Source organism: Myotis daubentonii, chromosome 1 (genome assembly GCF_963259705.1).
Source record: "Myotis daubentonii chromosome 1, mMyoDau2.1, whole genome shotgun sequence".
Taxonomy (NCBI): domain Eukaryota; kingdom Metazoa; phylum Chordata; class Mammalia; order Chiroptera; family Vespertilionidae; genus Myotis; species Myotis daubentonii.
This window is the reverse complement of record NC_081840.1, coordinates 171,769,927-171,783,921: the sequence shown is the minus strand read 5'-3', so window position 1 is coordinate 171,783,921 and position 13,995 is coordinate 171,769,927.

Below are 13,995 nucleotides of genomic sequence, written 5' to 3'. Positions count from 1 at the left end.
TCTGCTCAGCCACAAGCCAGGCTGATGGCTGCCAGTATAGCGGTGGTGGTGGGAGCCTCTCCTGCCTCCTCAGCAGCACTAAGGATGTCCGCCTGCAGCTTAGGTCTGCTCCCGCTGGCAAGTGGACATCCCCTGAGGGCTGCTGGGCTGGCAGAGGGATGTCTGATTGCCTTCTTAGGCCCAATCCCCCGGGGAGCAGGCCTAAGCCAGCAGGTGGTCATTCCCCGAGGGGTCCCAGACTGCAAGAGGGCACAGGCCAGGCTGAGGGGTCCCCCCCCACCCCCGAGTGCACAAATTTTTGTGCACCAGGCCTCTAGTTTCACAATAAGAGAGAGTATTGTTTCATTTTAAAGCATTATTTATTACACTGGTACTCATATGACTAAAATAAATACACAAAACAAAATGATGTTAGAAAATGCCTTTGCATGGTGTGATTCACTGCTAGGGTTTGGGTTCATTTTATTTATTTTTCCCTTCATTGGTTCTTATACAGGAAAAGGGTAATATTTAAGGTTAACTTTCACCCGGAAACCATGTTGAATATATTTTATCTCATACAACAGTTTGGACTCTATATTTTACATTTTACTTTAAAGGAAAGCTGAATAGAAAAAGGAATATATATATAAAAGCCCAGTCTTGAATTCTGGTGAACAATGAAATCTGACCATATCCCTGATATAGGAGCTGGTGCCATGCTCCCACTAAATGGCTGATTTTAAAGAGTCTATACTGGATACATTAGGTCAGAGGTTGATAAGAGTTTTATCCTCAAACAAACAGAACAAATGGCTCACAAATATGCCCTGACAGCCTTGCAATGAGTACATTTGATAAAACTGTAGCACCATCTCACTAGCCATAACTAATGTTTTATATTAAAGTTCTAACATGAGAATATTTATTGATAAAGAAAATATAGTTAAATGCAGGACATTTCAATTTGCTAACAACTGCAAATTTAAAGATTTTAAACTGTATCTTGAAGAATTGCTTAGTGTGTGGACACTAAAATGAAGACCTGAGGCAAACCAACAATTATTTGACGAGGGTTCCATAACCACTACTTTCCCAAAGAAGGGCTGAATTCAAAGGTTTCCAGAAGAATCTTTCTTAATGAAGACTAGGAACTACAGCCATTCACACCACTTTATTCACATGATAGCTTATTACATAAATGAGGATAAGCATGGAATCATTGAAAAATATGTGATTTGGTTACATCCCAAAGATGCTCAAACTCATCTTTTATTTTACCAGAAACAAATCTTTTCATTTCTAATTTAGTACTATTTTTTCTACAGTAACAATAAAGTTACTAAAATTATAACAAATTGTGAATCTTACAGTGCCTTTTAAAGTTATTTTTCTTATATTTTAATAGCACAGGAGTGAAGTATTTCTCCCTTGGGAAGGTCTTTCTTGTTACCTGCACTTCTTGGAATAGAATTATTCACATTAATGGGAATATAGATTTAAATATTTATACTTTTTTAACTGCTCCACTGTAGGAGATGACCAAATACTTTCTTAAGATAGTTGATAAAATGTAAGACATTTGGGGAAATGATCAAAAGAAAAGGAATTCATAGCATTGTACTTAATAGCAAGGAAGTAAATGAAAGAATTAATATGTAATAAAACAATGTGCTCTTAATATATCTATCTCTGTTAGTTCTAAACCATGTTGGACAAATGATACTCAAAGTCTTCTTTGAATAAAGCACTTGAAAGCAGCGTAATGTCTGAGTGCAAACCCCACACTGTAGGTCAATTTATACCTCAATTTTCTATCTGTACAAGGGGATAATAATATGGATCACCTCATACAGTTTTGATGAGGATTAAGTAAGTTAATATTTATAGAATACTGAAAAATAGTGCTGGGCACAGAAAAAAAAAGTGCTACATAGGGTTTCATCAATCAAGTAATTAATCAATCATTTGCCCTTCCTATTAAGAGGAAATTTCTTGTAATACTTGGCTTTGTCCAAGTCTGTCCACCATGAGCAATGATGATGATGGTGATAATGATGGAGAAAGAATCCATCTGTTCCTCTTTGAGAGAAATTCCTCGCAAAGTATCAGAAATTCTATAATCTCTGTACTTTTCAGATTTTTTTAATGTTTCTTAAACAAGGATATGTTTTATTTATTTGAGAGAGAGAGAGAGAAACATCGATGTGAGAGAGGAACACCAATTGGTTCCTCCCATATGCTCCCCAACCTGGGATCAAACCCACAAACTTGGAAACTTGGTATGTTTCCTGACCGGGAAACTAACCACAATCTTTTTGGCGTATGGGACCATGCTCTAACCAACTGACCCACCCAGCCAGGTCTGGAATTTTCAGATTTTTCATTGCCATTTTTTTATGATTACATGTCTTAAACATTATTTTGGCAATGGATGAATTTATACAATAACTTTGAAATTCTTGGAGCCTTAAATTTTTTTTAAAGAAAACTTTCTCTTGTTTTATGTTTTTTAGAGAGAGGAAGGGAGAGAGGGGGAGGGAAAGGGAGTCAGAGTGTTCCAATTCTATTTCTCCAGTAATTCCTTAATGAGACATCGATGTGAGAGAGAAACATTTATCAGTTGGCTTTTGTAGGATCCCCAACGAGGGGCCAAAATGAATGTGCTCTGATTGGGAATTGAACCTGCATCCTTTTGGTGTACTGGACAACACTCTGACCAACTGAGCCACACCAGCCAGGGCAGAAAACTTTATCTTTAATGTTACATTCTTAAGCTACTATATCAAGTTTTACTGATTGTATCTTGCTGAAGATAAGATCATATCCAAACATGTTGAGTTCACCTCATATTTAAAAACAAGTATTTCAAGCATTCACAGAGCTATTTAGTTTTACTATCTTTTGTTTCACACACAGAGATACACACACACTATGCTTCCTGTGTTGTGCCACTTAATTATCTATTAAAAACAAAATTAACTGGAACCCCTGCTGAAAGGTAAAAACAATGCATTGACTTTCAATACCAGTATAGAAACTACTGCCTCATACCAGTATTGGTAAGAGTACTGATAATATGCTTAGCTCACAGAGGTGGCAGGAAAATGTCAGATGCTTACCATGAGAAATATATCATCTAAAGGACAGGGATAAATACAAATAGCTAGTGTTTACTATTTTGTCTTTATTTTATCATCATATGAAGAGTCAGTGTTCCAATTCTATCTCTCCAATAATTCCTTGATGAGGCAGCAATCTTATAAATTACTCCCCATTAACCTTTCTCTCCACATGTACACAAAAGCCTTAAAGCTTAGATTATAATAATAGATTTTCAATTTTCCACTGAAAGTTCTGATGGTGAAAGATCTCCCCCATGCTTGGTGCAGGAAAAACAACTAAATATAAGATTTTAAATGGATAGGGTTGAAATCATTTAGGAGAATTATCTACACAAGAACTGCCTTTTTTTATTAAGGGTAATGTTAGTATTTCTGCATAAAACCATTCTGTTAACTTTATTACATGTATAACCAGTTTTGTTTTCACATAGGCAACTCAACTATATGTTGGTTTTCTGCCATCTGCCAAATTGGGTGCTCTGCAGTTAGTATGTAAAGACAAAATGATAATTTGCCTATACTCAACGTAGTTAGATATGTTTCATTTACTCACATAAAAATAGTGTTAAGAGCTCTGTCTAATGGCCTGAAATTGATTCTTAGTTATTGTAATAATAGACCAAAATTATCCTGATACCAAAACCAAAAAAGATACTACCAGGTAATAAGACTACAGATCAATACCACTGATAAATATAAATGTAAAAATTCTCAATAAATCACTGGTAAATCCAACACAGCAACATATTAAAAGGATCCTTCACCATGATCAAATGGGATTTATACTTGAGATGCAAGGATGGCTCAACATATGCAAATTAGTCAATATGGTACATCATATTAATAAAATGAAAATATATAAATTTTTAAAAATGTGACAAAATTCAACTTTTGTACATTATAAAAACTATGAACAAATTAGGTATAACAATGTACCTCAGCATAATAAAAGACATAAGATAAGCCCACAGCTAATATTATACTACATGTTGAAAAGTTGAAAGCTTTCTATCTCAGACCAGGAACAAGACAAGAGTGTCCACTCTCGCCACACTTATTCAACACAACACTGAAAATCTCTGCCACATCAAGCAAAATAAACTAATGAACAAAATGGAACCAGAGGCAAGGTAGTACATGGACCATACTGACAGATCTCCGAGGGAGGGGGTTGGGGGGACTGGATAAAAGAAGGTGGAGAGATTAGCCAAAGAGCACATATGCACAGCCCATGGACATGAACAACAGTGTGATGAAGGCCAGGGTGGGCAAGGTGAAAGTGGAGGAGAGGAATGGGGAACATCTGTAATAGTGTGGCTCAGTTGGTGAGCAATGTCCTATGAACCAGGAGGTCACTATGATTTCCAGGTGAGGCAAATGCCTGGGTTGCAGGCTTGATCCCCAGTTTGGGGTGTGCAGGAAGCAGCTGGTCAATGATTCTCTCTCATCATTGATGTTTCTATCTCTTTCTCCCCCTCTCCCTTCCTCTCTGAAATCAATACAAATATATTTTTTTAAAAAAAATAAAAGAGGGTAAATAGATGAAAATCTTTTTAAAAAGCTGTGGTGGGTTTTCACAATGGAATATTACTTGGCTATAAAGAAGGAACTCTTACCTTTCATGACAGCATGGGAGCACCTGGAGAGTGTCATGCTAATGAAATAAGCCAGTCATAGAAAGACAAGTACCATATGATCTCACTTATATATGGAATCTAATGAATAAAATAAACTAACAAACAAAATAGAAACAGAGAACAGACTGACAGCTGTCAGAGGGGAGGTGGGTTGAGGAGCTGGGTTAAAAAGGTAAAAGGATAAAGTAAAAAAAAAAAAAACACAGAGAAAAACTCATAGACACAGACAACAGTATGTTGATTATCAGAGGGAAAGGGGGGTAAGAAGAGGTAGAAGTGGGTAAAAGGGAGATAAATGGTGATGGAAGGAGATGACTTTGGGCGGCAAACACACAATGCAGTAAACAAATGATGTGTTATAGAATAGTACATTTGAAACAGCATCAATTTTATTAACCAGTATCACTTCAATAAATTCAAAACTTTTAAAATAAATAGATAAAATAAAAAGAAAAAATAAAGAAAAAGGGTATAAGAATTAGAAAGGAAGAAGTAAAATTGTGGGGAAACATGGGACTTGGTTAGAAAGTCTTTAAGGAGGAATCTCTCAAAGGTCAAGGGCCTCTAGGGGGAACTAACCAAAGGTGGCTACACCTGCCTTGACTTTTCCAAACAAGTCTGAGCCCCTGGGAGTTTTACTGGAATCTTTATGTTTAGTCTTTAGACGTCCTTGCTTAAAGGACACTGCAGATACATGTGTCTCTCAAGGATGCTTACCCTGCTGATAGTATCTAGAAGTTAATTTTAGTTCCAGCTGTCCTTACAATAAAAACCTAAGGAGGCAGGTGAACAGTGCTGTTTGGTTTCTCAAGCCAAGCAGTCCCTTAGCCCTCTTTTTCACAAAAACATGTGTCAGAGTAATCATTCTTCTGTCGCTCAGGGTCTGCTGGTCATCACCAGCATAAAATTATCTCTATTTGCAGATGACATGATTCTATATATAAAAATCTAAATACTCACGAAATAATGTTAGGTCTAATCAATTAATTCAGTAAAGCTGCTGGATATGAAATTAACATTGAAAATCAGTACTATTTCTATGCACTAAAAAAAGAATTAACTAGAAACAAAAGATTTACAATAGCATCAAAAACAATAAATATGTAGAATAAACTTAACCAAGGAAGTAAAAGCTCACTAAAAACTATAAGACATTGATGAAAGAAATCAACAAAGACACAAATAAAGGCATCAATTGAAAGAATTAAAAATGTCCATACTGCCAAAAGCCAAATATAGATTTAATGCAATCCCTATCAAAACTTCAATGGCATTTTTACAGAGTAGAAGAAATAGTCCTAAAATTTATATGGAACCACGAAAGACCCTGAATAGCCAAAGCAATCCTAAGAAAGTAAAACAAAGCAGGAGTCATTATACTTCCTGATTTCAAGCTACACTATAAAGCTATATTAATCAAAACAGTATGATAATGGCATAAAAACAAACAAATCAATGAAACAGAATAGAGATCCCAGAAATAACCCAAACACATATGATCAAATAATGTTTGGCAAGGCAGCTAAGAATATTCAATGAAGAAAAGACAGTCTCTTCAATAAATGGTGCTTAAAAATTAGATATTCACATGTAAGAGATAAAAATAGACCCTTCTTACACCACAGCCAAAAATAGCTCAGAATAAATTAAAGACACAAACATAAGAACTAAAACTATAAGGTTCTATAAGAAAACATAGGGAAAAAGCTTGTTGGGCTGAGTCATGGCAATAATTTTTTTGATATGACAGTCTCTTCAACAAACGGTGGGAAAACTGGACAGCTACATTCAAAAGAATGAAACTTTTCAACTTTCTTACACTGTACACAAAAATAAACTCAAAATTGACTGAAGACCTATATAAGATCTTAAACCATAAGAATCCTAGAGAAAAGACAGGCAGTAAGCTCTTCGACATTGCTCTTAGCAATAGCTTTTTGCATGGACAACACAGCAAAAATAAGAAATGGTACTACCTGTAACTTCAACGCTGCTGCACAATGAAGGAAACCATCAACAAAACAAAAAGCAACTTAATGAATGGGAGAAACATTTGTAAGTAAAATGTCTGATAAGGGGTTAATATCCAAAATATATAAAGGACACATAAAACTCAGTATTGAATAAGTACACAATTTAATTAAAAAACTGGGCAGAGAACCTGAAGAGAAATTTTTTCCAAAGAAGACATACAGATGGCCAACAGCCTCATGAAAAAAAAAAAGCCTAACATCACTAATCGTCAGTGAAATGCAAATCAAAATTACGAGATACCACTTCATATCTGTCATAATGGCTATTGTCAAATGACAACAAATAACTATTTTTGGTGAAGATTTTGAGAAAAAGGAAAATTTGTGTACTTTTAGTGGGAATGTAAATTGGTACAGCCACTGTGAAAAATGTGGACTTTTCTGAAATTTTAAACATAGAACTACCATATAATTCTGAAATTCTACTTCTGGATATTTATTCAAAGAAAACAAAAACACTCATTTAAAAACATATGTGCACCCCCTATATTTTGCAGTATTATTTGCAATAGCCAATATATGGAAATTACCTAAGTGCCCATCCGTAGTTGAATGGATAAAGAAGATGTACATAATGGACTAGTACTCAGCCATAAAAGAAAGAAAATCTTGGCAATCGCAGCAACGCGAATGGATCTACAGGTCATTATGCTAAATGAAACAGACACAGAAAGACCAATACTGTCTTATACAGCATGTATGTGGCTTCTAAACAAAAGCAAACTCGTAGAGCGATCATAGTTTTGCTACCAGTGATGGCGGGCGGAGAAAAGGGGAGTGGGAGGAACGCTGCCAAGAGGTAGAAACTCCCAGTCACACGGTAAACAGCACTAGGGACGTCATGTGCAGGATGACGGCAACAGCTAACACTGACGTATGACATAGGTAAGTTGTTCACAGAGAAAACACTAAGAGTTCTTATCACAAGGAGAACATTTTTTATTTTATCTATATAAGAAGTATGCTAACTGAACCTAATCAATTCACTGTGCATATAAATCAAACAATCATACTAAATTCCTTAAATGTATACAGTGATATATGTCAATTATTTCACAATACAACTGGGTTGGGGGAGAGGAAGCAGTCAAGCTCTTAGAAAATAATGGGCAATATATATATATATATAATCTGAATATATATATATTGCCTCCTTTTTTTTTAGGATGGTCATCATAAAAAAGACAAGCAATAAGAAATGCTTATGCCCTAACCAGTTTGGCTCAATGGATAGAGCATCTGCCTGTGGACTGAAGGGTCCCAGGTTCAATTCCGGTCAAGGGCATATACCTTGGTTGAGGACACATCCCCAGTTGGGGGTGTACAGGAGGCAGCTGATTGATGTTTCTCTCTCATCGATGTTTCTAACTCTTTATCCCTCTCCCTTCCTCTCTGTAAAAAAAAAAAAAATCAATAAAATATATTTTTTTAAAAAGAAATGCTTGTGAGAATGTGAAGAAAAGGGAATCCAGTGCTCTGTTGGAAGGATTGTAAACAGGTACAACCACTAGGGAAAACAATGGGGGATTCTCCAAAAATTAAAAATATAACCACCATATGATCCAGCAATTTCAGTTCTGAGGATTTATACAAATAATACAAAAACACTAACTCAAAAAGGTTGTCTGCACGCCCATGTTCATAGCAGCCTTATTTACAGTAACCAAGACGAAAATAACTCCAGTGTCCATTGAAGGACGCAGCCTCCAGTTGTGGTATGTAGACATACAATAAAATTTTCAGCCATAAAAAAGAAAAAATCCTTTCATTTGAGATGTGGATGAGAGGAGGGCATTATGCTAAGTGAAATAAATCTGACACTGAGGGTTAAATACTGTGTGACCTCACTTATAAGTGGAATCTAAAAAAATACACATAGAAAAAGAGATCAGATTTGTTTTAACATGTTTACCAGAGGTTGGAAGTAGGGAGGAGTGGGAGGGGGATTGAAGAAAGGTGGTCAAACAGTACAAACTCCCAGTTACAAGGTAAGTACTAAGGATATAATGTACAGTGTAATAACTGAAGTTAACATTGCTATATGATACATATGAAAGTTGTTAAGGCAGTCCATCCTAATTGTTCTAATCAAACAGGTTGTTGTGTGTGTGTTTTTGCATTTGTTGTATTTATATAAGATGATAAATGTTAACTAAACTTATTGTAATAATCATTTTCACAATATAAATCAAGCCACTGCACTGTACACCTTAAATGTAAACAGTAATGTCTGTCAATTATATCTCAATAAAACTAGAATAAAATTAAAACATTGATACATGAACAAAGAATGCCTGTGATGTGCTCATCAGTAAACTGGACATAGCTGAGTAGAGAATTAGTGAGCTTGACAATAAGTCAATAGAAACTTCCCAAACTGAAATTCAGAGAAAAAATATAAAGTGAATAAAAACAAAACACAATACCCAAGAAATGCTAAAGAAACTGTTATTAGAAATTCTTGTTTACTGCCATCAATGCAAGTGTTCGCATTACACAAGATGTCATGCACTATCTCTTCAAGAACCCTTACTAACATCTCATAGAACTCAGGTTTCATGGAATTTCAGTTGAGTGGCATGGAAATGGAGCAGTAGAAAGATGTTCTTTGCTGGATCTCTTTACACATGTAAAGGGTGTTCTTTGCTGTCCTCTTTTTGTGAAGGATTTTCTAAGCTCACTCTCTCTTTCTTCTGCCACTGTCAATTCACTGGAAAATTTGTTTCCTCCATCCTCCAGTCCTATGAAAAAGCCTAAAATGATTGCTTAAACAGTTGAGATAAGGAACAAATGCTGGACCTGGTGTGATCCTTAAGAATTCTTAATGATTAGTTACATTAAGATAATTGTAAATGTTTAAAAAAGTTATTCACTGGAAATGGGAGAATAATTCTATAATCAATTGTCATATTAGGATGAGATACTTTAAGTATTAAAAACTCACTCATTCACTTAATAGATTTTTATGGAATGCCTATTTGTGGCAGGCAATATTAAGCCTTGCCATTTATACAAAATGAATGGAAACCCACTCTCAGACTCCCTTCTCCCTTATAGCTTTCATTTCAGAAATATAGGAAAAGCCACATTGTACTTTCCTTTATTGAGAACTAGAGGCCCAGTACACAAATTCATGCACCAGTGGGGTCCCTCAGCCTGGCCTCTGGATCAGGCTGAAACTGGCTCTCTGACATCCCCCGAGGGGTCCCAGATTGCAAGAGGGCACAGGCTATGCCAAGGGACCCCACGGGTGCATGATTGGGACTGGGGAGGGATGCGGAGGGCTTCAGGGTGTGTCCCACCCATCTTGCTCAGTCACGATCGTCCAGACCCCAGCAGCAAGCTAACCTACCGGTCTAAGCATCTGCCCCCTGGTGGTCAGTGCACATAATAGCAAGCGGTTGAGCGGCCTTAGCATAACATTAGCATATTACACTTTGATTGGTTGAACAGGCAACTGGACGACCAGACACTTAGCATATTAGGCTTTTATTATATAGGATTGTCTTTCTTAGGCTCAAAATAAGGATCTCCATGTTTTCATTTCTTTCCTATAGCAGGCCACAGGGACTTACTCTGTTTTCATTCCTTTCATTAGCTATCCCATTCTATTCAATGTCGATGGAAAAAATCGTTATATTTTCAATGTCCCTTTTATTGTGTCTTGAATGTAACTATTCTATACTCTTTTAATGAATTGCCTCCAATAGGAAGGGATGCTTAAAGATAAACTAAGAACAATATGTTAAAATCACTTGGATCCATAATCTTGGTAATTCAAAATGTATTTAATAGATGAATAACTGAAAATACAAAATAGTTTCTAATAGTTAAGACTATTAACTAGTGGATCTCAAAAAGAAGTTATTCAAATATAAGCTTAGAAGATGTTGTAGAAAGAATTCCAATGTTGTTAATTATTTAAGGATTCTTCTAAAAGCCAAATTTACTAGTAAAAATTATAATAACTATAACCTCAACTCAAATTTGTAACAAGAATTTCATGAGATTCCATACTGAGTAAAGCAGAGAGCCCTTTATAAAACATATATTTTGTGGTAATGCCAAGATATATATTGAAGAACCTCTCCCACCCATAGTTCATTTGACATTTGTTTAAAAATACTTATCAGGTACCTGTTATGTGCCACTTATTGATTATCAGCACAGATGAGATTTTTTGAACTTAGTTTAATAAAATTCCACCTAGAAACTGTATTTTATTAAAAGATTAAAACAATTAATAAACAAATACATATAAACATGCCAAGTTATAATGAGTTCTACTTTAAAAAAAAGCATAGAGAGAGATACAAAATAATGAAATATATTGATGACTTTTGATAGAGTGAAAGAATTTTTTAAGGAAGAAGGTATCTGAGCAAAGATCTGAATGATGCCATGGAGCAAACCAAGAAAAGATGTGAAGGAAAAGCCCTCCAGGCGGAATGAAGAGATAACATATAGGCCCTGGAGAAACAAACAACTCTATGTGTTTGGAAAGCACTGAGGATACCATTGTTGGAGGAGCAGAACGATTTAGGGAAAGAGTTATGGAAAAGAAATTCAAAGAGGAGGTAGGAAAAGATTATGTAGGGCCTTAAAGAGCATGGTACGTAGTTTGGATTTTAATCTATTTGTGTAGGGAAGTCTTTGAAGGGTTTGAGCAGAAAAATCACATAGTCTGATATGCCAAGGCTTAAAATACTACCTGCCACAAAGAAGTACTTCCAGCGAATAACATATTTAAAATAATAAATAATGTGGCTGCTATGTGAGGAATAGACTCTAGGAGAAAAGTGTGCAAGTGAAGAAACAGAAGTCTTCACTATTCCACATATGATGAATTTGGGGTGGTAGCAGTGCTTAATATTTGGTTTTTATTGTGAAGGTTTCTCTTTCAGCATTTTTTTTTTTTTCTGTGTAGGCTATGGAACTGTAGAAAGAAGAAGAATCATAAACTAATCCTAGATTTTTGGTCTATAAAGTGGGCAATGGTGGCAATACTTCCTGAATGGAAAGACCACAGGAAGAAAGTTTTTTGTGTTTTTTTTGTTTATTTAGCAAGTGTAGCATAACTGAGATTTATCTTTTATATCTATTAATTTTGAGAAGCTTATTAGACATCCAAGTAGAAATGCTCTATTGCTCTGGATTTCAGAAGAGAAGTGAGGGCTCTAATTACTAATTTTGGAATCCATACCATGTGGGTTCCATTTAAACCATGAGACATAATGAGATTATCTAGAGTGGCAATTTGGGGAACGACTGAACGCTGTGGGAGAAAACACAGATAATGAAGCCAATGAGTCCAGAGAAAAATGAGAAGAGTATGACATCTCGAAAGCCAATGGGGAAATGAGAGAGTACTCACTTTGTAAAATCCTACAGAAATATCAAGAAATATGATTAAATTTCCTGGCTACATTGCTCCTAATATGCTGGTCAGGAAATATCCCTGCACAATTCAGCATGTGTACAGTGTTTGACATTACAGGGGACTCTGTCTGTCATCACCTCAACTGTAATATCCCACAGCACTCACTTCCTCAAAGCTCTGGGTATTACTAAAATATTTTCATTGTTCAGACCCCCTGATTTCATCCACCTCCTAGGTCCAAAATTCTTCAAATTCATAAGTGTTTTATTATAAACGTCTATAAAACTCATCCTAGTTGGCCCCTTCCCAAAACACATTTATGTTAAAAAAAATGTGTATATTCAAATACAACAGAATAAAAATGAATCCAACCAGATGTGATCCTACAATGAAACATTTAAAAATTTGTTTGTATCATATTATTAAGGGCTTTGAATTTCAGGATGAGGTTTTAGAAATGGTTATTTTTTATGCAATCTGAGCTTCAGGTAAATTATTCTGACCATAAAAGAGTGAGTTGAAAATAGAAGACATTAAAGACAAGATAGCAGACTCTTTGATTATTCTAGATTTTAAAAACTGAAAAACCTAATTTGGGTTTGAAGAGCAGGCATGATATATAAAGGAAGATGTGCAGCAACAGGTAAGATTGTAGAACTCTGATTCAGTAGGTTGTTTGAAAATATAGAAATATATTGGAGACTCTCAGGCAGAAAAAGTGGTTGAAATATTGAACACAGTAAAAAGAAAGGAGAGAAGAGAAGAAAAAAAAAAGATAAAAGAGGTTAGAGGATAAAGCAGTGTTTTTAAAAGACTGAGAAGAATGAAAGTAGGAATCATGATAAGAAGATCAGATATTAATGATAAAGAAAAAACAAATATTTAGCCCTGGCCAGTGTTGCACAGTTGGTTGGAGCGTTGGCCAGTGCACTGAAGGGTAAAGTATTTGATTCCCGGTCAGGGCACACACCTAGATTGTGGGTTTGATCCTGGGTGGTGGTGAGTGTCATATAGAGGAGGCAACCAATCAATATTTCCCCTTTTCCTGTCTCTCTCTGTCTCTCGCGCGTGGGCTCTCTCTCTCTCTCTCTCTCTCTCTCTCTCTCTCTCTCTCTCTCTCTCTCTCGTCATTAGCAACATATCCTCAGCTCAGGTGAGGATTAAAAACAAATAGATATTTACATTTAATTATCTGGGGGCCAATGTAAGGCATAGGTATATGTGCTGCCTACAATAGGATGACCTTGTAACTTATTGCCTAAATTGGAACACTATTGAAAAAAGTTACCAAATAATAACCATGCCATAAAGCTATAAAGTAGGATTGTCCCCAGAATGCTGGACCTACAGTCACTATGGATAAGAAGAGTGAGTTGGGAGACAATTGCAGACTATATAGTTGCTAACAGGAGAGTGAACACTGTGAATTCAGAGAAGGGAAGAGAGAATTAAATCAAGAGCACACGCAGAGAAGAAAGGGGTACTCTTCTTCCTAAACATAATAGCAAATTTAGAGCAGGAACACAATGGCTCAGAGGCATTTAGAAACGGAAAACAGGGCATTGAAGGACTTCCTGTAGAAGGCCCCCATGGATCACTTCAGTGAGTAAGCCAAAAAGCCAACTAATGAAAGTGAAAGGTGGAGTTGCAGATCTGAAGACAGCAAAATGCTTTTCAAAGGACCACTCTTGGAAATGGTACAGGAAGTCGTTATACATTAAATGATAAGGTCATCAAGCATAATCAAGGTCACACTTGGGTTTTTGACTCAACAGAAGATAAATTTTGTAATCATAGCTGCCACCTATTGAATACTCTGCCTTATTCTAAGTGCTTTACCT